Genomic DNA, 24,576 nt, shown 5'->3' with positions numbered 1-24,576 from the left:
AATGTGGAGAATGTAAAATGGGAAGCAAGCACTTAGGAAATTTGCATTTGAGAACAGATGTAAACATTTTTGTTAACTTCTGAGATCCTCCCATGCCACAGGGATGGAGTGAAGCCATTTATAATATGAAATGACATGAAATGTGCTTACATTAAAACTGAAAAGTTTTATATTAGGGTGGACTAAACACACAAAATATGAAAGGAAAAAATACTTAAATTAGCTTCCTGCTTTTGTGCTCGTCATCAATGTATGTGGAAAGGTTGCTGTTATGAGTTCTTTAAGTGAGAAAAAAGAGGATGTTACTGACCTCATAGTAATGAGATGTGAGTTGTGTGGTCCCTATCTGTAGTCCACCGTGGGTATGTATGTGCTCCATGCGCCCAGAGAATTTTGGAAGCCATGTCCGCGAGTCCACACATGTGCCCTGGCTCACCTTATGCCTCCAATTAGGAGATAAAGAGTGGGGCGAACCAACGCCACTCCAGTTCCTACTCCACTGAGAACCAGAGAAGATCCAAAGCAGAGGGAAAGGAGAATGTGTAGTGAAATACAGATAGGGACCACACATCTCAAACAACCTCCCATTACTGTAAGGTAAATAACACTCTACTCGTTTGCTGGAGCCTATGTGTAGTCCACTGTGGGTGACTGACAAGTAGTATCCAAATAGGAGGCAGGTGCAAGGAAGAGCAAATTTTGAAATCCAGAGCCCAGTACCCAAACAACATATGGAGGGGGGGGCAGTATTCCCCAGGTTGGGGAGACTAACTACAAAACACTAAAACTATCAGATAAAAACTTTAAAACTCTAGAATTAAAAAAACTATTTAGAGATATATAAATATATTTTCACGGATAAAGAAGAAAGCCAAAGCTTTGGACACTGGAGGTTCCGACCTGGACCATGCAGCAGTGAAAAGGAACGGGAGAGACAGTCGGTCCTCTCTGCCCTTTATCTTCTTGGTTGGAGGCATTAAGTGAGCCAGGGCACATGTGCAGACCAATGGAAACAGCTTTCAAAATTCTCTGGCTCTGGGTCCATGGAGCACATGAGTACCCACAGTGGAATACACATAGGGATCAGCACATGAAGAAGATGATGCTGTTTTGAAACAAATAGAAAAGTTGGCATTACAATCAGATTAACAGAGAAACACAGAGCAAATGTGACTTGAGTGATTGAAGCAAGGCACTAGGAGTCAGGACCCCTAGGTTCTATTTCTGGAGCCTCTTAGCAACTCATCTTACGTTTTAAAAATGTGTATTATACGTATCTACCTTACTGGGAGATCGTAGGATTTAATTTCTATTAGTAAAGCACTTTGGAATGCTCACATGAAAAGCACAACACAAGCAAAGCAATATTGTTCTTAGCAGTATAGACATCTGTAACGTAAAACTAGTTGCAAAAACCTAAAGTGAATGCCAAGATGAATCACTTTACCCTACTGGATTATGGCAATGGAGGTGCAGAGCCATGCCTTAACTTGGTCTCCTGTCCTCCAACTACTCAGCATTAAACACTGAAGAGGTGATAGGATACATACCATTTTAAACCATATTCCTTAGGACACCCTTTACTCTCCTCCACCTATAATGAATGCCCTATGTTGATATTGGAGGGAGGGCTACTGCAAAGAGGCCAGGGATGGTCAGTGGATTCACTAAGGCACTAGAGGGTCACATCCTCAGGAGTGATCTTTTGTCTGCTTACATGTAAAGCTACACATCCATTTGTCACTAATGATATCACTGAATCTTAGCCAGACCCACTCGCTCTCCCTGGCAGATAGCCTCTTGTTTTGAAAAGCTGATACTCCTGGGGGAATTGAGCATCACTGCATGTGTGCAGAATTCATGTCTCCTGCAGATTTGCTTCCCCGCAGAAAAATGACTTCGGACGGAGAACCAAAGGGAAGCTGCAAGAGTGGTCATGCACCCCTTCCCAGCAGCACAGGTAGGTTGGTTTGGGAACTGGAGCAGCTGGTTGAGATGTAAATCACTGCCAGGCAGTCGTGCACGTGAGACACAGAGACACTCTGTCCCTCTCGCTCACTAATGCAGCATGCTCGGCGTCGAGAGGCAGGGCTTCGGGGTGTTTCTGAGGAGGTAGGTGTGGGGCAGGGTCTGTCCTCCCAGGCAGAGCAGAATGTAGCAGCCTGCCTGGTTAGTGAATTGTTCCCATTGTCTTTGTGAATTCCCCCAGGAGTCATAAAGCAGATGTAAAAGTTTTAAGGCTCCTTTACATTGCCAGAGTGGTGTAATAGACAATATGGCCTTATAAATGCTTATGGTGCTTTAGTGATTAAAACTAGTCTAAATTTTTGGACTGAAAAAACTTCCTACCAAAATGTGCTCCATGAACTGTTTGCTACTGACCTTCCTGGAGATGGTCAGCAGCCAGTATAAATTGTGAGTTTGACTCCCCAGGCCTTACTTGCTCTTCAGTTGCCTATTAAGGCTCCATGTTTGTCACAGAGGTCATGGATTCATGAATTTCCATGACTTCTGCAGTGGCCTATACAGCTGGTCGGGGAGCTGCCTGAGCAGCTCCGGCACCCTGGGTGAGTCGCACCAGCTGCTTCTGGGGCAGTCTCAGGCCCCCCTGACCCTGAGCAGCAGGAGTTTGGGTGTGAGAGGGCTCAGGGCTGGGGATTGGGGGTGTGGGGTGATGCTTACCTGGTGAGGGGCTCCCCAGAAGGGATACAGAAACTCCCCTCCCTCAGCTCCTAGCTCCATGTGCTGCCCCTGCCAACAGGTGGAGCTAGGAACTGGAGGTTGCCACTTCCCAGAAGCCAGGTAGGGAACCTACCAAAGCCCCGCCAACTCCCTCCCAGCACCTGTAGTGCCCCCCTGGGTTGCCCTCCCCCAAGTTTTGGTCAGAGGTATATAGTAAAAGGCATGGACAGGTCATAGGCCATAAATTTTTGTTTACTGCCCGTGACCTGTCCATGACTTTTACTAAAAATACCTGTGACTAAAATGTAGCCTTATCTATGATGTAACCCTGAGAATCTGGCTGCATATATTTATTGACTAATAACTAGAAATAAAGGGTCAAACCTAGTTACATTACTGTTAGGAAATGGGGTTTGGGGATTTCCTCCAATGCTCCCCACTCCCCTTCTTCATCCATTTTATTGTAGTTTAAATAAATGACCAAAATAATTGAAACCAAAGTGATGATATTGCGGTATTTTGACAAATAAAATATGCAGAATTTTAAAATAGTGTGAACAGAATTTTTATTTATTTTTTTTTTGCGCAGAATTCCCCCAGTAGTAAGTTGATGATGACCCAGGGTAAAAGCAATTTTCCCTATAGCACACCCTGTGCTTTACTTTCAAAATGATTTTTATATCAGCACCACCAAGAGATTTGGAGTTCAAGCCTCTCAGAATTGTGGAACAATTTCCAAAGGAAACATGTGCTACCAGTGCCCTTGCTACACCTTCGTGGCTTTTTTGTTTCAACGACAATCTGGAAAAAACAAAGTACCTAACTTCCTTCTCAAATAAATTATCTGCTTTTAATCATGTCTAACATATAAAACAGACATTAGAAAGGAGAGTCTGCCCCTTTATAATTATGGAGCTTGACAATTACCTGGTGGTTTAGAGCAGACCTGTTCTCAATGCATCATCCTTTGTCTCTCCCTTGATAATGTAATCTAATCTCCTGGCTTTGCTTTCATCTTGCACCCAATGCTGAACACTTGTTTATAAAACAACAATCTCATTTTAGGTAATGACAGAACAAAGGAAAGGAAGGGAGCTTTAGTAACACTACAGCACTTATCACTTCAAAAGTAACTACACATTGATATAATTTCCATGGCCTGTGTTTTTTAAAAAATTAGTATTTTTTTCCTCAATGGGAGACCTGATCGGAAATAACTCTTCTAGTGGACAGGATCACCTGTATGTTTGTCCATCATGGAAGCTATTGAGAATACTGTCAACTGTGGAAGTCAAAACTAATAAGATGGTGCCCAAACACAGAAATACGAAAAATATCACATTCTGAATTAATCTGCAGTACTTCAATAGCATCTCACAGGCTGTGTTATTTAAAGATGCCTTGGGGAAGTTGCGCGCTTCAAATTATTGAAGTATGTCAATGGGTTAGTAACGTGTACCAATATTTTTGTTTTATACATGAGATACTTGCCTCTTTTAATGGCATTTTCAGAAATTGTGGCTGGATGTAAGCAGAAGCCTGAAAATTCATAAACACCCATAAATGTACAAGGGAATTTTTTCAGAGTGTAGTGGTTTCTATTTTAGACATTCTGGGCCAGATTACCTGGTCCACTAAAGCCACTTCATTGCCCCTGTGCAGCCCTAACTTTCACCAGGGCCAGGCACTCTAAATCAGAAAGCCACAGCTGGCTCTCTGCAGCCCCTCCTTTGCACTATGTCCAAGTGCAGTTTGGAGGTTGCTAGCAACCAGGGCCTCTTATCTTTTTAGTCCCAAATTTAAATTACCAGTCCCAGTACACAGACTTGCGCTAGCAGGAAGCGAGCTAAAAATAGCAGTGCGGACGCTGTGTCCAGTAATCGAAAAACACTAGCATTCTGTGGTCAATTCGCATCAGATTACAATACAATTCTACCTGGAAATCTAACTGGGGAGAACATAGGGAGTTAATCCCCCCACAAAAAACCAGGAGGTGTTATAATATTTAATTAATCCTTTCACCTCAATATGATTTCTGAGGTTTCTCTACTGAAGTTATTTGCAGACATTAGCAGAGCTGCTGGGGCTCATGAGGGTCGGGAAGCAAAGGTATTTACATAGAAGCTTTGCTAGCAGGACAGAGAACTTGTTCCAATCCTCCATCTAGCCGTAAGGCGAGCTCGTATTAGAACACAAAGGGAAAGTGCCGCTCTGCCTGCTCGCGGAGCGTTTTATTGCCGGTGCACACTGCGACTCATAAAATGGACATTCCTGTTCTGTTGCTGCCCCGCTTCCCTCAGCCGCATTTTTGAATTAAACTGAAACAATGTATTTTAGTTTAATACTACCTGCTTTAAAGAAAATTGTTAGTGTATCAAGCTCTCTCATTCTCCTTCTTCCTGTCCTTGAAGTTTCCCATAAATCTCTTGTCTGCCAATCGCATGTAACCATTGGTTAGACCTTGAACCTCCAGACTTGTTTTTGCTCCCTGTTAGTGCACTGAAAATAGCAGCATAGCTGGCAGCTCAGGCGGAACTGTACTTGGGTGCCTAGCCAGAGCAACTGCCCATGCTGTTCGAGCCACCGTGCTATTTTAGTGCACTAGCTCCAGCAGAGTTAGCATGTGTCTGTCTATCCACAACAAAAAGCACCTCCAAACTGCTTTGTACTCATATCCTTAATCATGGAGTTAAACGACAGTCTCCAGCCCAGCTGGCTCTGATGCTTGAGGGTTGTCAATGATATTCCTGGATATGAGGAAAAGCCATCACGTCCTACTGCATTACCTCACGCACAGTGCTTCTGGCCCAGCACTTCACCACCGTTTGCAGATCCATTGCACGTGCTTCTGCTATTCTGTCAACCCCCCATAGACCTTTGCATCGTAACATATCTAGGAATACTAATTTCCTCTGCAGAGGATTACTGCTGCTTGCCTCCCTCCAGCACTATGGAAACATATTTCTCTTCTTGGATCTGCAGATAAAAACAATTACTTTAAGAAAAGTGTGAACTGCCCCTCCTTCATTTCAATGGGGGCACTGACTCCAAAGCCTAATGATATTAATATCGGGATTGCTAAGTATTCAAAAAACATGAGTTGAGCCATTAGGATGAACTCAATCACATTTTTAAGCTTTCTGCTACAGCCAGGAGGCCCAGAAACTTACTTTAAGAAAAAATCTGAGCTTCTTAATCACAGGACTTAAGGATGGGGCGCTTCAAGAAAAATTGTGAGACCCTCACTAAAATGTAAGAGTTGGCAACATTACCATTGTTCATAATTTCAGGCTTAGCAGAAACATCAAGCTACGTTTTATGTAAAAAAAAATTTGAGATTGTAAAGTAAACTATTACCACTCCCATCCTACCTGACCCCAGTTTCACAATGAATATATAACCACATACATATTCATATACATATTCCACAGTTAGTGTCTGAAGCCAGATCTGTTTGTTGAATTAGGCCCGAAATTTCCATAGTCAAAGTCTACTTAACTAATCAAAGGTTAAAAAAATAATATAAAAAATCATGTTTACAGAATGTACTTTTTTCATTTACAGTAAAATTTGTAAAAACTACGGCACTTGAAACAAACAATATTTAAAATAACTTATTACGTTACAGAAATTCCATTTACTAAGCCATTTTAAAAATGTGTAAGTGCACAGAGTAAACTATAAAATTACAAGTGGATTTCTTTAATGTAGATGTTTAACTTAAAAGTTTTTCCGATTCACAGACATAATGCCTCTGGCAATCTTGCAAGAAAGTAGAGCACTTCATTCTTTTCCCCACATTCTGAGAGGAAGTAGTTATGACAGAACAGGTGTGAAGCTCTGAGTCAATAAATACGCACGACTTCCCATGATATAGCTATCACTTAAGCAGACCATTTATATGGTCTTCTACCATGAGGTTATGCTGCAGGTGAAAGAAGCCATGCCACATTCTATCAATCCAGCCACTCCACACAGAAAAATTGTCTCATTGGATTTGTTATATAAAGAGAACATGTACATACTGTCCTGCCACATGCCTTCCCCTTCCATCGTCCTTAGCTTTTGAAAACGAAAACAGTAACTGTGAGATTTTACTAAAATAGAGGATGAATAGAAACTAAGCAAAATAAATGTTTCCTCGTGTAATCAGTACGTTAACAGTTTTATTTCCTACCAATAATTTACTGAAGTCAATAAATTGGATGGATTTAGTTTGCTTTTAATAACGCTGGTTTTCCCCATAAACAAAGACATTTTGTTTGCAACACAAAACTGGTATTGGTTCCTAGTGGCATTTGCACCTGAGCTCTGCATCTTTTAGCAGTGAAAATCTCTGCCTGCACCTTAACATTGCTCTTGAAACAGACAATTCTGTAGTTGTGAAGTGCTTTTTTATACCAGTATAGATGCTATCAATACAGTTAAGTATATGGAAGGTATTATTAACATGTTCCCTTCTGCAAAAATCCTTAAATGGATTTATTGAAAGCAAGAAATAAGTGCTAATGATTGGCTGCAAGTCAGTCAGTGATGACCACCTGTACAAGATAAAGTTTTCCAGTAAATCTGCTCCATCAGTTAAAATACTTCTGCATTTGTTTTTCCCCTTGTATATTCATGTATCTAAGGTATGCTGAGAAATTTTAAATCCACTTCTGGGCTTTGGCAAATGTGCGCACATGCTCACTTTTAGTTTCTGTTAGCGACAGAGACATATATGTGGTAGCAGACATAGTGGTCAATGAGAAGACAGTAACTGCATAATGAAGCAAATAAAATAAAGAATGCCATGTTCAGTCCTGGCACACACAGGCAGCTAAATTTAAATCAGCAGTGTTTCACCACGGCTGAATTTAGTCCAGTAATTACAGAACATCGGTACCAAAGATAAACCAGAAATTGTTTGCAAGATCTCCTCAGCTACAGAGAGTCAATGATGTTAAAAAAAAAAAATTGACCAAAAGACCCTTTCCATAATTATGTAATAAAAGATCTATGCCTCAGTGCTATAATAATCCCAGCAAATGTCATTTAGCCAGCAAACTGCTGCTACTTCCCACAAAGTATATCACTGCCATTAATTCTTGGTCTTCACACAGGTTAATCAGCCTGAAATACTTATTGATTACCTACTAGTAATGATAATTGTTAGTAAATGAATCACCACTTTAATAAATAGCCATTACCCATGTCCACAGGAAAATAGTCACAATTAGGGTTGCCAACTTTCTAATTGCACAAAAACTTCTCCAAGATCCCACCCCGCTTACTCCATCCCCCCTCCTTCTGTTGCTCGCTCTCCTCCACCCTCACTCACTTTCACCAGGCTGGGGAAGGGGGCTGGGATGGGGTGGGGAGGGCGATCCAGCTGGAGGTGCGGGCTCCGGGGTGGGACCAGAAATGAGGGATTCAGGGTACAGGAGGGGACTCCCAGTTGGGGCAGGGGGTTGAAGGGCAGGCTCGGGTGAGGGGTGCAGGCTCCAGCCACCCATCGCTTACCTCAGGCAGCCCCCGGAAGTGGCCGGCATGTCCGGCTCCTAGGTGCAGAGGCAGCCAGGCAGCACACTGTGCAGCCTTTGCTGCCCCTGCAACTCCCATTGGCTGGCCAATGGGAGCTGCAGAGCCAGCGCTCAGGGTGAGGGCAGTGCGCGGAGCCGCTGGGACCACCCTTGTGCCTAGAAGCCGGATATGCTGGCCACTTCTGGGAGCCTGCCTTGGCCCCACTGCGCCATCGACTGGACTTTTAGCGGAGTAGCCAGGGTCCCTTTTTGACCAAGCATTCCGGTCAAAAAACGGACGCTTGGCAACTCTAGTCACAATTGGGCCTTCAACTGTTATAGATCCTGCACTTGCAAAGGATTTACTATAAAAGGAAGATGAGTATATCAGCAGAAGAGTGTCCTTTTTAACAAATATTAATACTGTATAAAAATTCATTTACTTTCTTAGTTTTCTAAGACTAAGAACTGTCAAAGAAGGATTTTAATTTCCAAAGACTCTTGTTCATTTTCCCCAAAAAATTGTCTGGAGCCAGACAACATAAGACTGCTATGCCCTAGGCTAGAATGGAAGGGGGGTGGGCCTGTTTACAATTACTCCATTCCTGTTTTTAATGAGTCTTTCTGAATGACCACTAAGTGCTGGTTTTGTTCTTCAGGAACAAGGGAGCTATTACTGGAGGACTAAGAAAGGAAGGAAAAGGGAAAGCAAACGGAAAGCTGCCAAACTCATAAGGCGTTTCAAACATTTCAACTTCATATCCCGGAGGTAATCTGCTCCACAGGCATAAGGTTTTCCCTGCACGTGTGCCGTCTTTTTTTCTTCCCTTTCTCTCTTACGCTAAAGTGAAATAGATGAGATAAAGTGAAACAGATAACATTAAAAGCTGAGGTAAAGGTTAATAAGTAGCACTAAGACACGAAGAATTACACTACTAAAACAAAAAGAAAAGGAGTACTTGTGGCACCTTAGAGACTAACCAATTTGTTTGAGCATTAGTTAGTCTCTAAGGTGCCACAAGTACTCCTTTTCTTTTTGCGAATACAGACTAACACGGCTGTTACTCTGAAACCTGTCACTACTAAAACACTGAGAATCAGATCTCAGTCTAGCAACTGAGCAGACATACATAATTCAGTGTTCATTATTTGCATTTTGTTAGTATTGCTATTTAAAAATGTCCAAGTATGAATGAAGGGAGGGAGTGGTTTCTGCTTTTCCTGTTCATTAGAAATTCTGATATAGTGACAGGAATTTGTGAAATCGTGCCATGACAGTGCAAGAAAGTGAAAGACCATTTATAACTCCACTATTAGTATTTGTCAATAGCTATTTAACTACAATGGCCAATGAATATCTTGGAGAAATTCAACTCCTCAGCTCCCTTTAATTAAGGGTGAGAGTAAGACCCACAACATATATGATCTGAGACGGTCTGGATGTCCTCCAGCAACACCAGGTCAGACACACACTTCTGATACTTGAAGGGAGGAAAAATATTTTTGCCTTCAGGTTTTCATGCAACATAAAGAAGCAATTTTAAAAGCACCATTTTAAAACAAAAACAAAACATTTCGATGGTCATCTTTATACAGTAGCTGAACACAGAAAAAGAAACAAAACAAAACAAAAAAAATAGACAGCTACAGTCACTTTCTATAGGAGAGAAAATTCCCATCCTAGGAAAGAAAGCACTTTCCTATACAGTTGAAATTGTATTTACCTTTGTAATTCCTACGTTATTAGTGGAATATACTATATTCTCTAGCTTACTGATATTTGCATGCACTTCCTATAAATGGCAAGGAAGCACTCTGTGATATTTTGTAGGACCAACACAATAAAATTTATTTCTGTATAGGGTTATGTAAACAAGTATTGCTTCTGAATAGAAAATCCTGCAGTCAACACTGCAGGAATAGTCTCATTATTCAGTATTTACCTAAAGTGTTCCGATCTGTCTTCTACCATAATTAAGGCTGTGAGTCTGTCACGGAGGTAACGGATTCCACGACCTCCATGACTTCTGCAGCCGCTGCTACTGGCTCTGGGGTTGCCCAAGTTGGCCAGCAGCAGCAGTCTGGGTGTGTGGGAAGGGGCAGGGGGCTGGGAAGGGGTTGGGGGGCTTACCTAGGGGAGAGGGGCTCCCCGGCTCCCACGGCCCTGCAGCACCTAAGTGGTGAAGGAGCTGGGGGGGGGGGGGCGCTCAGTGTCACATGCTGCTCGCACCTACAAGGCCCTGCCCCCGCAGCCCCCATTGGTTGTGGTTCCCAGTCAATGGGAGCTGTGACAGAGCCGGTGCTTGTGGTGGGAGCAGCCCACCGAGCCCCCTCCGCCGCCTATGAGCTGCAGGGATGTGGAGCTGGGTAGGGAACCTCACCAACCCCTCTCCAGCAACAGGAGATCCCAGCCGCACTGACCAGCCCCCCCACCAGCAGGGTCCCCCAGACCACCTCCCCCAGCACTCGCAGCCCCCCCGCCCAAATTTTATTTATGGGTATTTTTAGTAAAAGTCATGGACAGGTCATGGACAGTGACTTTTTGTTTACTGCCCACGACCGGTCTGTGACTTTTACTAAAAATACCCATGACTAAAATGTAGCCTTAATCATAACATCTCATTTGGCACCTTCTTTTTGACAAAGATAACATGTAAATATTTGCATTTTCTAAATGATAATAATTCCCAGACCTTTCTCTTCCATCAAACAGGGCACAGTATGCTCATGGGCAAGCACCTACCCAATCTACTTAATGATTCTGAAATAAATAAGCCCTTAAAAGTTTCATCCTAGTTCTATTTATAAGAGGTTGGCTTATGCCCTGAAGTATTTATATCCGTTTCAAAACTTATTTTAATTTTTTTTATTGTACTTCTGAATAATCTTGCTATGCACATAGATATCAAATCATTTTTGGAACCCTGCTAAGCTACTGGCCTAATCAATATTCCATAGCAATAATTTCTATAAATTAATCATGCCTTCTGTGAAAAAGTACTTCCTTTCACCAGTTTTGAATTTGCCATCTTTCAATTTAATTTAGTGTCTCCTTGCTCTCGTATTAGAAGAAATGATGAATTACACATTCCCAGTCTCCTTTCTTATTCCATTAATTTGGGGAATTAATTATTTTGTACACATTCATCCCCTCTTACTCATCTATCTACGGTGAATAGCCTCAGTGTTTACAATCTCTCCTCGATTCCCCAATCACTCTCATTGCTCATCTCTGAACCTGCTCCATTTCCACAGTATTCTTTATGAGAGGAGGTGACTAGACCTAACCAGAGCATTCCAGGTGAAGGCATAGTATTGATTTATGTAAAACCCTTTTCTATTCTGTTCCTAATTCACCTTAACATTTTATATGCTTTTTGACTGTTGCTGCACATGAAGTCAATATTTTCACTGAGCTACATTCATTCTTAAGTAATCCTGTAGAACAAATAGTATGTGATCATGAAATCAAAGACACTATCATAATGCATATGCACAAAGGGTTCAAATTAGGTTGCACAGGTGGCCTTAATTCAGGCATTTCCTAACTTCTGATGCTGGACTTTGCAACCTTACCCTTCTTTTAGCATATTTTTGATATATAATTTTCTAGGTTTTTTAAAAGCAAACTGGGGGGGGGGGAGGGGATTCCATCATCTGAAACAATACTGATCCCTGGAATGGGACATCTGCCATGTGAGAACCCAAGACCACAAGTTCTTTGGGGGCAGGGACCCGGCTTTTTGGTCTGAGTTTTTACAGTATCTAACACAATGGGTCCGGGCCACTAACTAGAGCTCCTCCACACTATGGTAACACAAATAGTGATAACAGATCGACAGCACTGACCTCTTCCACTTGAACAAGAAGAGCAATTGGCAACAACAGACCATTATTCTCTATGAGGGCAAGACATGTGTGGGGCTTTGCTAGTGGCTTACACAGCTATTTGCTAGGCAGCAGAAGAATGTTAAGAATTAGAGATCCTGGTTTCTATTCCTGGCTTTTAAGCAGAGCGTGGGATCTCCTGGTTACAGGCAACAAAACCAAATGCACAGGTCAGGCACATTTTTTTCTGAAAGGCCGTGTGACTAATTAGATGATATCTGATAGATCAGATAACTGGGTTTTGCCAGAAGTGACCTTGTGCAACTTCTCACTTACTTGTCTGCCTTCTACATGAGACCTTATCTGTAAGAGTTGTGAACAGAAGTAAAAGTTAGTGGAAGAACTGAGACCAGAACACATGGCTTCCTCCTTGCTCTTCATCCAGTGGCACTTTCCCTTTCCCAAATGGAGGTGTGATGGCTGCAGCTGACATCTAGCTCTGAGCCTTCTGCACAGGAGTAGTACTGAGCATACTGCCCCAATCTATTTAGCACAGAGGGTATGTCTACACTGCAAATAAAAATACATGGTTGGCCTGTGCCAGCCAGAGCTCAGCTATTTTCAAGCTTTACAGAAATTCCTAAGGGCCAAATTTAGGGCTGGTCTACACTGGGACACTCAGAAAAATTAATCCAAATTACCTAAAAGTGTTAATTTAAAGTGGATTAGATAAACCACATCAAACCCCTGTGTAGAAACCAAAAGTCAGAATTCACTTGAGAAGTGGATAAACTAAATCAAATTAAGGCCTCTTTAATTCTGAATAAAGGCTAGGCTACACTGGAACTGCTTTAACGTGCCTTGTGTGGTCGCAACACAGCTCTAAAAAAAAAAAAAGAAAGAAAAAAGCCAAAAAAACCACCTCCATGAGGGACGCGGCTCCCAGCGCTGGTGCACTGTCTACACCGGTGCTTTACAGCGCAGAAACTTGCTACGCTCCAGGGGGTGTTTTTTCATACCCCTGAGCCAGAAAGTTGAAGCACTGTAAATGGCCAGTGTAGACAAGCCCTAAGAGTGTCCACACCAAGTTTAATGTCATCATGAATGACTGTGAAGTGCCACTATGAACAACAATGAATAGTCACTGGGCTAAGGAACAAGAGTGAGGAAAAACCTCTATAGCTTGGCAGTTAAAGCAGGCACCTAAAATGTAGGAGACCCAAGTTCAAATTCCTGCTCCAATGACTATTTAATTGTTTATAAAAAGTGGAACAGGTTTAAGAAGAGCAATTGAGAATATTCCACAGCCCAGTGGCTACTGCACTCTCCTGCAATGTGGGAGACCTGTGTTCAAAACTCTTCTCCACATCAGACAGAGGGGGAACGGAGCTCATGTCTCACTTTTCCCTGGGCTAAAGCTTAGAAGGGAGACGCTAACACCACCTCTTTTGTCTGTTTTGCAGTCCTTTCCTTTTCTCAAAATTGAAACAATTTTTTTCAGGTACTAATTTTTTGACATTACCAAAACATTTTGGTTCATTTCAACTCAATTTTCCCCCTCTTTTTTACTTCAATTGAAAATTTTTGAAAAATGTCATTTTCGGTTCAACCCAATTTTTTTTTTTTTTCAGAAATGCCAGCAAACCAAAAAATTGTTTTTTGCCCATGTCTAAAAGTGATCACTTAAGGCACAGCAAAAGCCTATGGACTAAAGTTAGGGGTGGGATTTTATGCAAAAATAGTTATACCAGTCAACCCTTAGGCCTGGTCTACACTACAGGGTTAGGTAGAATTTAGCCGCGTTAGGTCGATTTAAAAATGACTGCGTCCACACAACCAACCCCGTTCTGTCGACCTAAAGGGCTCTTAAAATCAACTTCTGTACTCCTCCCCGGCGAGGGGAGTAGTGCTAAAATTGACTTTGCTGGATCGAATTTGGGGTAGTGCGGACACAAATCGACGGTATTGGCCTCCGGGAGCTATCCCAGAGTGCTCCATTGTGACAGCTCTGGACAGCACTTTGAACACCGATGCACTAGCCAGGTACACAGGAAAAGCCCTGGGAACTTTTGAATTTCATTTCCTGTTTGGTCAGCGTGGCGAGCTCAGCAGCACAGGTGACCATGCAGTCCCAGAATCACAAACGAGCTCCAGCATGGAGCAAAAGGGAGACACTGGATCCGATTGCTGTATGGGGAGAAGAATCTGCGCAGACAGAACTCTGATCCAAAAGAAGAAATGTAAATATATTTGCCAAAATCTCACAGGGCAGAGGCTACACCAGGGACACACAGCAGTGCCACGTGGAAGTTAAGGAGCTCAGGCAAGCCTACCAAAAGACAAAGGAGGCAAATGGTCGCACCAGCTCAGAGTCCCATACATGCCGCTTCTATGAACAGCTGCATGCCATTCTGGGGGGGGACCCTACCACTATCCCACCACTGTCTGTGGACACCTACAAGGGAGGAGTCTCACACCACACGGAGGAGGATTTTGTGGATGAGGAAGTGGAGGAGGATGAAGAGGAGAATGCACAGCAGGCAAGCGGTGAATCCATTCTCCCCGGCAGCCAGGACCTTTTCATCTCCCTGGAGCCAATACACTTCCAAGGCGGGATCCCCGACCCTGAAGGCGGAGAAGGCAGCTCTGGTGAGTGCACATTTGTAACTACAGTAAAGGGTTTAAAAGCAATAGTGTTCACGGTCACCTAGTTGAAATAGGGGAATTTTTGTAAGGGAACAGTAAAAGGACCCCCTTCATGCTGGGCTGTTTGCGTTTGGCTAAAAGGGATCACCCCGGAGAATAGCCACGCGGTGGGGTGGGCGTAGGTGCGTGTTGCACATCTACCCAAATACTGCAGCCCCTCCTTTTAAATGTGAAACCCAACCCATTGCTTGCTCTGGGAAAGGAGGGGGCTGCAGTTTGAAAACATTCCCACGTGTTATGAAGGCATAAGAAGCCAACCCAATTTTACTCACCCTTTTTATCTCCCCCGAGGTGAAAATGTTTCTACGCTCCCCCTATCATCTCCGACCCTGAGGTTATTGCAGATTAGAAGGCGAAAAAAACGCACTCGCGATGAGATGTTTTCCAAGCTCATGTAGTCCTCCTACACTGATAGGGCACAGTTTAATGCATGGAGGCATTCAGTGGCAGAGGCCAGGAGAGAATTAAGTGAGCGCGAAAAGCGGAGGCAGGACGTGATGCTGAGGCTAATGGGGGAGCAAACGGACATGATGAAGTGTCTGTTGGAGCTGCAGGAAAGCCAACAAGATCACAGACCCTCACTGCATCCACTGTATAACCGCCTACCCTCCTCTCCATGTTCCATAGCCTCCTCACCCAGACGCCCAAGAACGCTGGGGGGAAGGCTCCGGGCACCCCGCCACTCCACTCCAGAGGACGGCCCAAGCAACAGAAGGCTGTCATTCAAACAGTTGGATTTTCAGTGTGGCTACAATAAACAAGGTGGCCTTGTCCTTCCCTCCTCCCGCACCCCACCCAGGCTACCTTGTCAACTATCTCATTTTTTTTTAATTAATAAAGAAAGAATGGTTTCAAAACAATAGTTACTTTATTTCGAAGGGGGGATGGTGGTTGGCTTACAGGGAATTAAAATCAGCAAAGGGGGTGGGTTTGCATCAAGGAGAGAAAAACAACGGTCACACCGAAACATGGTGTTTTTGCATGTTTTTGCCCCATCAGGCATGGGGTACTTAACCCAGAATTCCAATTGGTGGTGGAGACTGCAGGAACTGTGAGATAGCTACCCACAGTGCACCGCTCTGTAAGTCGATGCTAGCCACGGTAGTGAGGATGCACTCTGCCGACTTAATGCGCTTAGTGTGGACTTACGCAATCGACTGTATAAAATCGATTTCTAAAAATTGACTTCTATAAGATCGACCTAATTTCATAGTGTGGACATACCCTTAGCATGGACACAGTTATACAGCATAAAGGTGTCTTATACTGATATAGCTTATTCCCCTTTGTGTACAATAGCTATACCAATATAAAGGTGCTTTGTACCAGCATAACTGCATCCACAGTGGAGGGGTTGTGTCACTTTAACTATACAGGTACAGTTAAAGCAGTCCAACCTTTGTGGCAGAGAGGACCTAAGAAGGATTTGAGGCAGAAGTGTCAAAATTATAGGCATTCTGTTATACTACTGTAAGGGAACTATTTAGGTCTAAAATTAGGTCAATTTCTGTTGTCCTAGGCACAGGAACATTTGCAAAAGTATGAATTGATTTCAAATTTTCTCTCAAACTATGTACTGTACACGCAAAATTGCTATTGTTAGCCTTTCACCAGTTGACGTTACTTGAGGAAACATTATCTTACAGAAAGCTTAAAGAGAAAGCAGGAAACAAGAATATCTGAAGAGGAAATTCCCTACTCCCCCCCCACCCCCTTCAGACTATAGAACAGGATGACGATGATTTCAAGGATTAAACATACTGCTTCCTTAGAATGTAATTTAAAGAACAGTTGAAAACTGAAGTCAAACAAAGAGCAAAAGAACAGAAACTTCTCTTCTATAATATTTAACTTTTCCATAGTATTTACAAGTAATTTACAAAATTAAATTATATTTGCTAAAAGATCTGACTGGTAAAAGTGTAATATAGCTAGTATTTTGAATTTGAAGGAAAAATAGCATTTGAACTGCTCTGGTAGTTATAGATTCACCAGTGCTTTTCATCTAGTTTGTCTTTGTTCTAACAAAACAGTGATCTGATAATGGGGAACACTTGTGTGTATATAATACATGGCAAAAGCTAATAAAAAAAAAAGAAAAAGTATAACCCGTGACAAGATATATAATTTTTGCTGCTGAAGTGTCATGTCTCTGTCTTAAAAAGTTTAATTATACAGTACTTGCTCTTAACTTATCTTTCTCCATAAAAATTTGTCATGAAACGGAAAGGATAGAAAAAGTAAAAACAATGTCACGTTAAGTGCAACAGTAGAATGAATTAATATACAGGTACATTTGTTTAGCTTGTTGGTTGGCTGATTGATTTTTTTTTATTTAAACAAATAAATTGCATTTGTTTTCAGTCACAGCATAAATTTAGGTAATCTTCAAAATACAAGAACTATTAAAAGGCTAATTTAACCATTTGTAGACCTCTGATTTCACATAATCCTGGAGTGAATATTTAAAAAAAGAACTGATTCAGCAGGAGTAACATAATAAAGTTCTACATAAATCTTATAACCTACACCAGCAGTGACAATACCATTCTTATGTTATTTTTTCCCTCTCTTTTAAATCGCTTTCCTCTACTAACCCCCTCATTTGGAAACTTCCTGAAGACACTCCCATGTCTAACCTATGCATATAGTGTTGATATAAAAAGCCGTGTTACAAAATGGAGACAAGTCATTGAAAACGGAAAAAAAAAAAAAGTCATGTTCTTTCTAGCTCACTCCTCCTTTCCCTTTGCTTTGCCTTCTTACCCCCGCCACCCCCATCCTTTCCCCTTGCCTTGCTGTGGTGACATATCTTTCTAGTTAGGGCTAGATTATGGCTGCTTTTTGCACAACCACATAGTGGGGGGAGGGGGCAGGTTCAGAAAGCCCTTTCCCACCCTTGCAGGAGGAAACTAGAAGATAGTGTTTGTACCCCTGGGCTGAAGGTGGAGCTGGGGGAAGTTGCTAACGTGGCCAGCTGTGTTCTACACTCTAAATAGTGTCATGTAGTTTGGGGATGAGGCAGGGGATCTCCTACATAACAGCTAGTGCTTAGATGCTGATGCTAGTACTGAGGGTAGGGGAGATGGATACACATTGCTCCTCTTAAAAGGAAATGTAAGTGGCTAATATGAGCACAGTTTTCTAGCACCCTTGCACATATTTTGCCTTTTTTTGCCCCACAGGCAAAATGGCTCTAGGGCCTGCATTGAAGGCACTCACATCTGCACCAACACTCCCAAACAAAGGCAGTCTGGCTTCCTCTGTGTTTGTAAAGTACCTTGCAAACCCTGCTATAGCACAAATGTTCCTGTTCCTATTGCCATATGAAATAGACTCAGAATCCTTTCATCATCCAAAGAACCTGTACCCAATACTACTCTTTCAGGACTACTATGGAAGCCCAGGAATTTGTTATTCCAAGTAATAAAATATATGTATGGCATTGATCTAAACAATTCAGTTTGGCAGGGTTCGAGGAAGATTTTGATTTTAGCAAAATTTCATCAAAGGCAGCAATGTCTTTGAAATCAAATTTAAATAGACTGAACAATTCTGGGACAGATAAAACCTCCTTAAATCTATGTACATAGCAATGATCAAAACTCTGCTCCCTTCAAGTTTTTGATGAAACATCAACAGTTGCAAAAGATCCTGCCTCTCTATCATTCAAAGTTTCTGGAATATTTTGGAAGAAAAGCAGGGCTAACCAGTATATCCAAAGTCCTCTCAATTAGTTGCAGGGAAGGTAATTTTAGAAGATTTTAACCTGTTTCTTTACATAATACAGTATTTAGAGTTTTCACTCACTCTGCACCCCCGCAATACATTCCCACCCCCACACCCCTCTATTGCTTTCACATCTACTGGTAATACTAGTACTTTTATATTATACCCTTTCATACTGTGATGTACAGTTTTGTAGTTTCAAAATAAAAGTACAAAGCACTCACTGCCATTAGGCTGCTCTCGTAAACCGCCACTACACAGAAAGCCCAAATTACCACTGTCATGCACCTTCTGTAGTCATTTTCCAGTGCAAAGTGAGTGTAAAATGCCACTGAGAACAGCAATGTTTAACATCCCCTTTGCACTGGTGCAAATGACTACACATGGTGCAAGACAAAGATGGATCGGATCCACACGAGCTCCAAATACAGGTGTATTCTTGTATACTCCTGCTGCTAAGGGTGGGAGAGGGCTCCCTAAGCAGCTTTCTACCAATATAACTGCATCCAGACTCGGGTGATTGTACTGCTTTAACTATGCTGGTATAGTTAAAGTGGTACAACTTGTCTACTTACTAAGTCCTAAGGAGCATAAACAGTATGAAATGAACTCTCTCTCCAAAATTATTCTGTGATTGAAACTTATTAAGTCAAGAGAGTACAACACGCAAAGCTTTACCACAGGATTTTTAATCCCTTGGCCTCCACAATAAAGGACACTTAATTACTTTCCAAAATAAATGTTTAAAATGTTCCTCGTGCCTTTATCTGTAACATCTCTCCACTTCCCTGGAGACTCAAAATGCACTTCAAAAATAACCAGATGGTCAGTAAGCATTAAAAAATGGCTTTTGTTAACAAAACCTAATTAGTTTAGACACTCTCTGTTGTGATGTCAGTTTTGGTCATCCTAAGTATCTTGGTAATTCCATAACCATTTCAAACAAAAAAACTGGACACAGGGCTTTAGGGGATAAAAAGCTCCAAACCCATTTATTTAACCAGCAACCTTAAACTGGATTCATAAATATACCAGGAAAGCATTTCATCCAGTTATGGTACACACATTTATTCTCAAACTTTCAAACTCTCTAATACACATGTTATTGAGTGAATCTGCTCTTGCGTTACAGAACAGTGTCAGTCTTACAATCCAATTCACTACAAACATACAGACAGTTTCTGGTTGATCACAATGATTTTTTTTCCTATGGGTTTCAGAACAAATTCAAGCCAGAATAATATAAGCAAGGAAACAAAACAAATGCATAGCTGACATTTTAAAAAATTATTCTTAAAGTGCTTTTGGAGTATCATTTATGAAACAAAGAGATTTCCTTCTTTAGCATTGTTCCAACACATTACTCTTCCATGCTTACTTCAAGACATGAATATACTTGCCTAGAATGTCAGTGAGGAATTTACACAAAGGCACCTCTTTACAAACCTATTATTGCAAATAGAAAACAGGAAGTACAGTAATACCACCAGTATATGTTAAATAATGCTTAGTGTAAACTCTGCTCTTCAGTTAATAGCACAAAATTAACCCCTTAGGGGAGATGAGATATGAAGTGTGCACTAAAAATAGACTCATGATAAAATGTACAGTATTTCCCAGATTTTTTTTTTTTCAAGTAGACTATACAACTGAGCCAGAATTGAAGCCAAACAACCAAACAGTGTAATTTAAAAATCAAGACTAGTTTTCAAGTGAAAGAAAGGTGTGGGGGAGGATGTGGCATGGCAAGGGTGAGTAAATTTAACATGTCTTTGAAAAACAGACATGGATTTATAATGACAAAGTAATTATTAATATTTAATGATACTGCAGTGCCTTTTGTTAATGGGTCTACATTTTGGCTAATTAAGCCTGACTACAACCATGAAATAGAAAAGGGACGTAAATATAGGAAATCACTCCATCAGCCACTGAAATGTAGCCATGTCTGGGATACAAAGCAGCAACTGTTGCAATAGCTTATGACAGGAAGCAAATAAAAATACCATATCCCACTGAACTATTTAACCACTTATCTGGGATTCTACGAAACAGCATAATTAAAAAAGTACAACAAACAAACAAAAATTGTCCTTTACTCTGCTCATTATTCATTGAGATTAGCAGAAAAGTATGGTTCCCATAAAAAAAAAAATAACTGATTAAAATAGCATATTATCTCAAAGGGTGAAAGAGACCTCAGCACAAAAATAAATCTCTTCCTAGCAGCTATAGAGAAAGCAGACATCTTTACATTTAAAGAATTTTTAGTACACAAGTGAGATGTCTGGTAAAAGAGGGATGGTAACAGAGCTCCATATTTGACAAACCAATCACCAATTTTTGTACTTTTCAAAAAAACATTCACAGCTGCAGCCAAAAACTACAAGAGCTTCCTAACTATGAAGATCTAAAATACAAATCCCAGAGGGGCAGGAATTAAAGCTCTTCTTTTCTAATGTTTGACAAACCAATATTTTCTTACCAATTTGTAAGAACACCCTCTCTGGCACAAATCATCAACCATTGTGTCTGTCTGTCTCTCTAGACTCTTATATGCGTAGCCTTTTGAAACCTTAAGCAAGCTAACAGATTGAACTTTGGTTTGACTGCCATCTGCTGATCCTACGTTTCTTCAACTACAGGAATCACTGAGATGTGCATGAAAAGCTTTAGAAATACTCAGGTTTCCTTTCTTAGTACTTGGTAGAATAGGATATGGGACAGAGCTGTAATGGAGGTATTAAAGCTTCAAATTAAAAACACAACAACTTAGACCAACAAACTAAAACATTAGGATATCTGACTTCACTTTATTGTGATTTTTCAGATAAGGTACATTTACAATTCTATGTAAACAAAAACAAACAAATAATCTGCTGTGTTTTCATGAGAGGATTATTGAGACAAACGTGCAGTAAAAACAGTGGCGAGAAATAGTGAAAACATGCACAACAGCTCCTTAGAGAAAGAAAAAAAATGAATTTAAGATTGCAGCTAAGGACTACAACCAAAGAAATCTCTGAATGCAAGGAAGCAAAAATTAGCTTTCGACTAACTTTATAACTCTTTGGATGGAAAAATGACACTGATTCACTTGTTGCAGAAATACTGTAAGAATATTTCATGTTATTTTAAGTTTTCCTTTCCACTTGGTTTTATTTCATAATATATTTAGAACAAATAAACGTTACAACAAATTATTTTCAAAATCCTCATGTTTTGTAACTCCCTTTCCTCCAAACAACAGATATCCGATCAATCAGGTTTTCTGAAGGGGATAAACTCACAAGTACACAGCTGAGTCATGGTCTTGTCTACACACAGTTTTTATATATATATATATATATATATATATATATATATATATATAAACTATTTTGTTTAAGGGTCTGATTTTATGCAGAAATAGTTATACCAATTAATCACTAGGATGCAGTTATATCAGTGTAAATGTGCCTTGTACCAGTACAGCTTATGTCTATATAGAATAGTATATTCCCCTCCCCATACGGGAATAGCTATATACCAGTATAAGACAGTTTTATATTGGTACAACTATCCACACTAGGGGGCTGAGCTGTTTCAACTATATCAGTATAGTTAAAGTGGTACAAATTGTGCGTGTAGACAAGTGCGTAGTGTAAGAGGGGTGAGGAATCCCTGATGTTGTGAATGGATGCTTTTTCTATTTGTTTTCCTTTCACTATCACCTGTTTTGGAGGATGGCCAGCCAGCATTTCTCTCTTTTTTTTTTCTAAATTTCTTTCTCATCCGATTGTCCCTAAGCAAAGCTGCAGTTCTTTCCTCACATTGGCAGTACCAGGAGAGGAGGAAAGGAAAAAGGGTCATCACATTGACACAGGAGAACTATGTCAAAACCCAAGGTGCTTACAAGTTCTAAAAGAAGATACTGTTTTAGCCCAGTTAGTGGTTGCAACAAGAGCAGATTATGGTGCATCAGATGCTAATATGAGTCATGTTTTCTGATCCCTGATTCTGCAAACATTTAGACACATGTTTAACTTTAAAGCTCAGCGCACACATAAATGTTTGCAGAACTGAAGACCAACTCAGTTAGTGGTTTTTGAGAAAAGGAAAAAGACTTGAGCTTGGATTGAAGACGGTCCAAATCTGCCCAAGATCCAGAACGATCAACTCTTTTCTAGCAAAAAGAAAAGGAGTACTAGTGGCACCTTAGAGACTAACCAATTTGTTAGTCTCTAAGGTGCCACTAGTACTCCTTTTCTTTTTGTGAATACAGACTAACACGGCTGCTACTCTGAAACCTGTCTTTTCTAGCAGTTCTGGTAGAAGGAAAAGATCCATTTTCCATTGTAAAAATAGTACTATTTACAAAAACCTACATTTTATTTAAAAATATTGTTTAAAGATTAAAATATCCAATCTAGCTTTTCCCAGCTACTCCAGCTGTTTTTGCTCTCATTCCAAAGCCTGTTAAAATACCGTTCTGTTCTGAAATATCACTGTTCAGATGGTATTGTGGGTTTCTATATTTGTATCTCAGCATCCTCCAGTTAAAATCTGCTCAGTTTACACAAGACAAATGTTCTTCCACACTACAAGACCGGCAAACGTAACCTGGATCTGAAAGTTAAACTGGGTTCGTTCTTTCTCATGCATTAATCACCAGAAACAACAGTCATACAGGCATGCTGCAGGTATGTAAACATGTCACTGTGAAAGGAGCATGTCCTCTGATGTCAGCGTTTCCTAGTGGAGTGTCAGGTCTCCACTAAAAGTGTTTTGAGAATTGGGCTTCGTTGCCCCAGAAGTGGATGGGGCATCTCAGAGCAGTGAGAAAAATGGGGAACAGCAGGAGGAAATTTTGAATGAAAGCAGCATCTGTATTTCCTCCCATCTACTCAGGGAATGGCATCATCAACACAGAATGATGGCATAGCAGCTTAGGTACCTGAAAAGAAAGGTACTTAAAAATTAAAATTGGCATTTAAATCTTTAACTCACCTAAATTACATGTGTGAAAATACAGTACATTGTTCTAAAAAATGAAAGCTTTTTGCAACCCAGCACACAGTACTACGTGCCTTCATGAAAGTAAATTAAATGGTCATATTATAAGTGCAGTAACATGTTCCAGGGTGTGTGCTTGCCAATTACGCACACCTCGTGTGTTGACTGATGAACACACACCCTGGCGTGTGTTCTTGCTTATATATGCCACATGCTACTTATTAAGTCATGGAATAAGACTTGTCTTGCAGTCTGGTTAATGCTGTCTCTTCTTGATCTGTGGCCTCTGCAGAAAACATTCACTAAAAAGCAACTCCTGAAATAAAGTTGAGCTATTTGTGATTTAATTCACATCCTCTCCTCCTTCAAGGAACATCTCCATTTTCTTTATCATTATCAGGTGTGAGCATCTCCATTTGCTTTATCATTATCATTTATCCTCTTTGTGTTTCATTCAGCATCTTTCAACATATCCTGCTATCTACTAGCAAAGAAATCATGTACCACAAAAGTTTTTTTCCAGATTCCCCTTTTTCCGTACTAGCTGAAAAGTGAGGTAGTACAACTATAGGTTATTGTACAAAACTTGCTTGATTCACTGTTACCTTTTTCCTCACTACCTTAACCCACTCGCTTATAGAAAGATGCCATAGATGAATGAAACAAAGACTTGGTAGGTACCACCTTTCTTCTATTCCAGTCTGTAGAGTATATAATACAAGGGGCCCGGATTCCTGATTGGGACTTCAAGGTGCTATTGTAATACAAATAATAAATAGTATTGCTATACATCCCTTTATTAGTCAAATGTGCTCTTGCAGCCCTCTAGACAACGTAGAGTATTAGATAAGGTTGATAATATGATATCTGATTTAACTTCTTCTAGGAATTCTGGTTTTTATCTTATATTATATATATATATATATATACACACACACACACACACTTATTTCAAAGAGGAACAAAAAAAGTCGGATATAGATAGATAGATATCTCAGACATCAGACTTTTTTTTGTTCCTCTTTGAAATAATTGTGTTTATTTTGGCCTAAACATTTACAAATTTTATAAGTTCTAGAGGAAAATGTAAGATGACACACCAAAAAAGAAACAGGTTTCTGTGTCCACTGGGAAC

The 24,576-nt window shown here is 40.8% G+C and overlaps 1 protein-coding gene across 3 annotated transcripts in view; it reads right to left on the bottom strand.

Annotated features, from left to right (window-relative positions):
* AFG2A (AAA ATPase AFG2A) overlaps positions 1-24,576 on the bottom strand; it is a 318,280-nt gene that overhangs the window by 164,429 nt on the left and 129,275 nt on the right. The window contains exon 15 of one of the 3 annotated variants that reach the window (XR_007356281.2): positions 901-1,105. The exons of the other annotated variants lie outside the window; for them this stretch is intronic. The gene's annotated coding sequence lies outside the window, so the exon portion shown is untranslated. The remainder of the gene's footprint in view (positions 1-900; positions 1,106-24,576) is intronic. 3 annotated transcript variants of the gene reach the window in all.

The sequence above is a fragment of the Caretta caretta genome, chromosome 4, assembly GCF_965140235.1.
Source record: "Caretta caretta isolate rCarCar2 chromosome 4, rCarCar1.hap1, whole genome shotgun sequence".
Lineage (NCBI taxonomy): Eukaryota > Metazoa > Chordata > Testudines > Cheloniidae > Caretta > Caretta caretta.
Note: the sequence above shows the minus strand (reverse complement) of the source record. Positions and strands in the feature narration are given on the sequence as shown.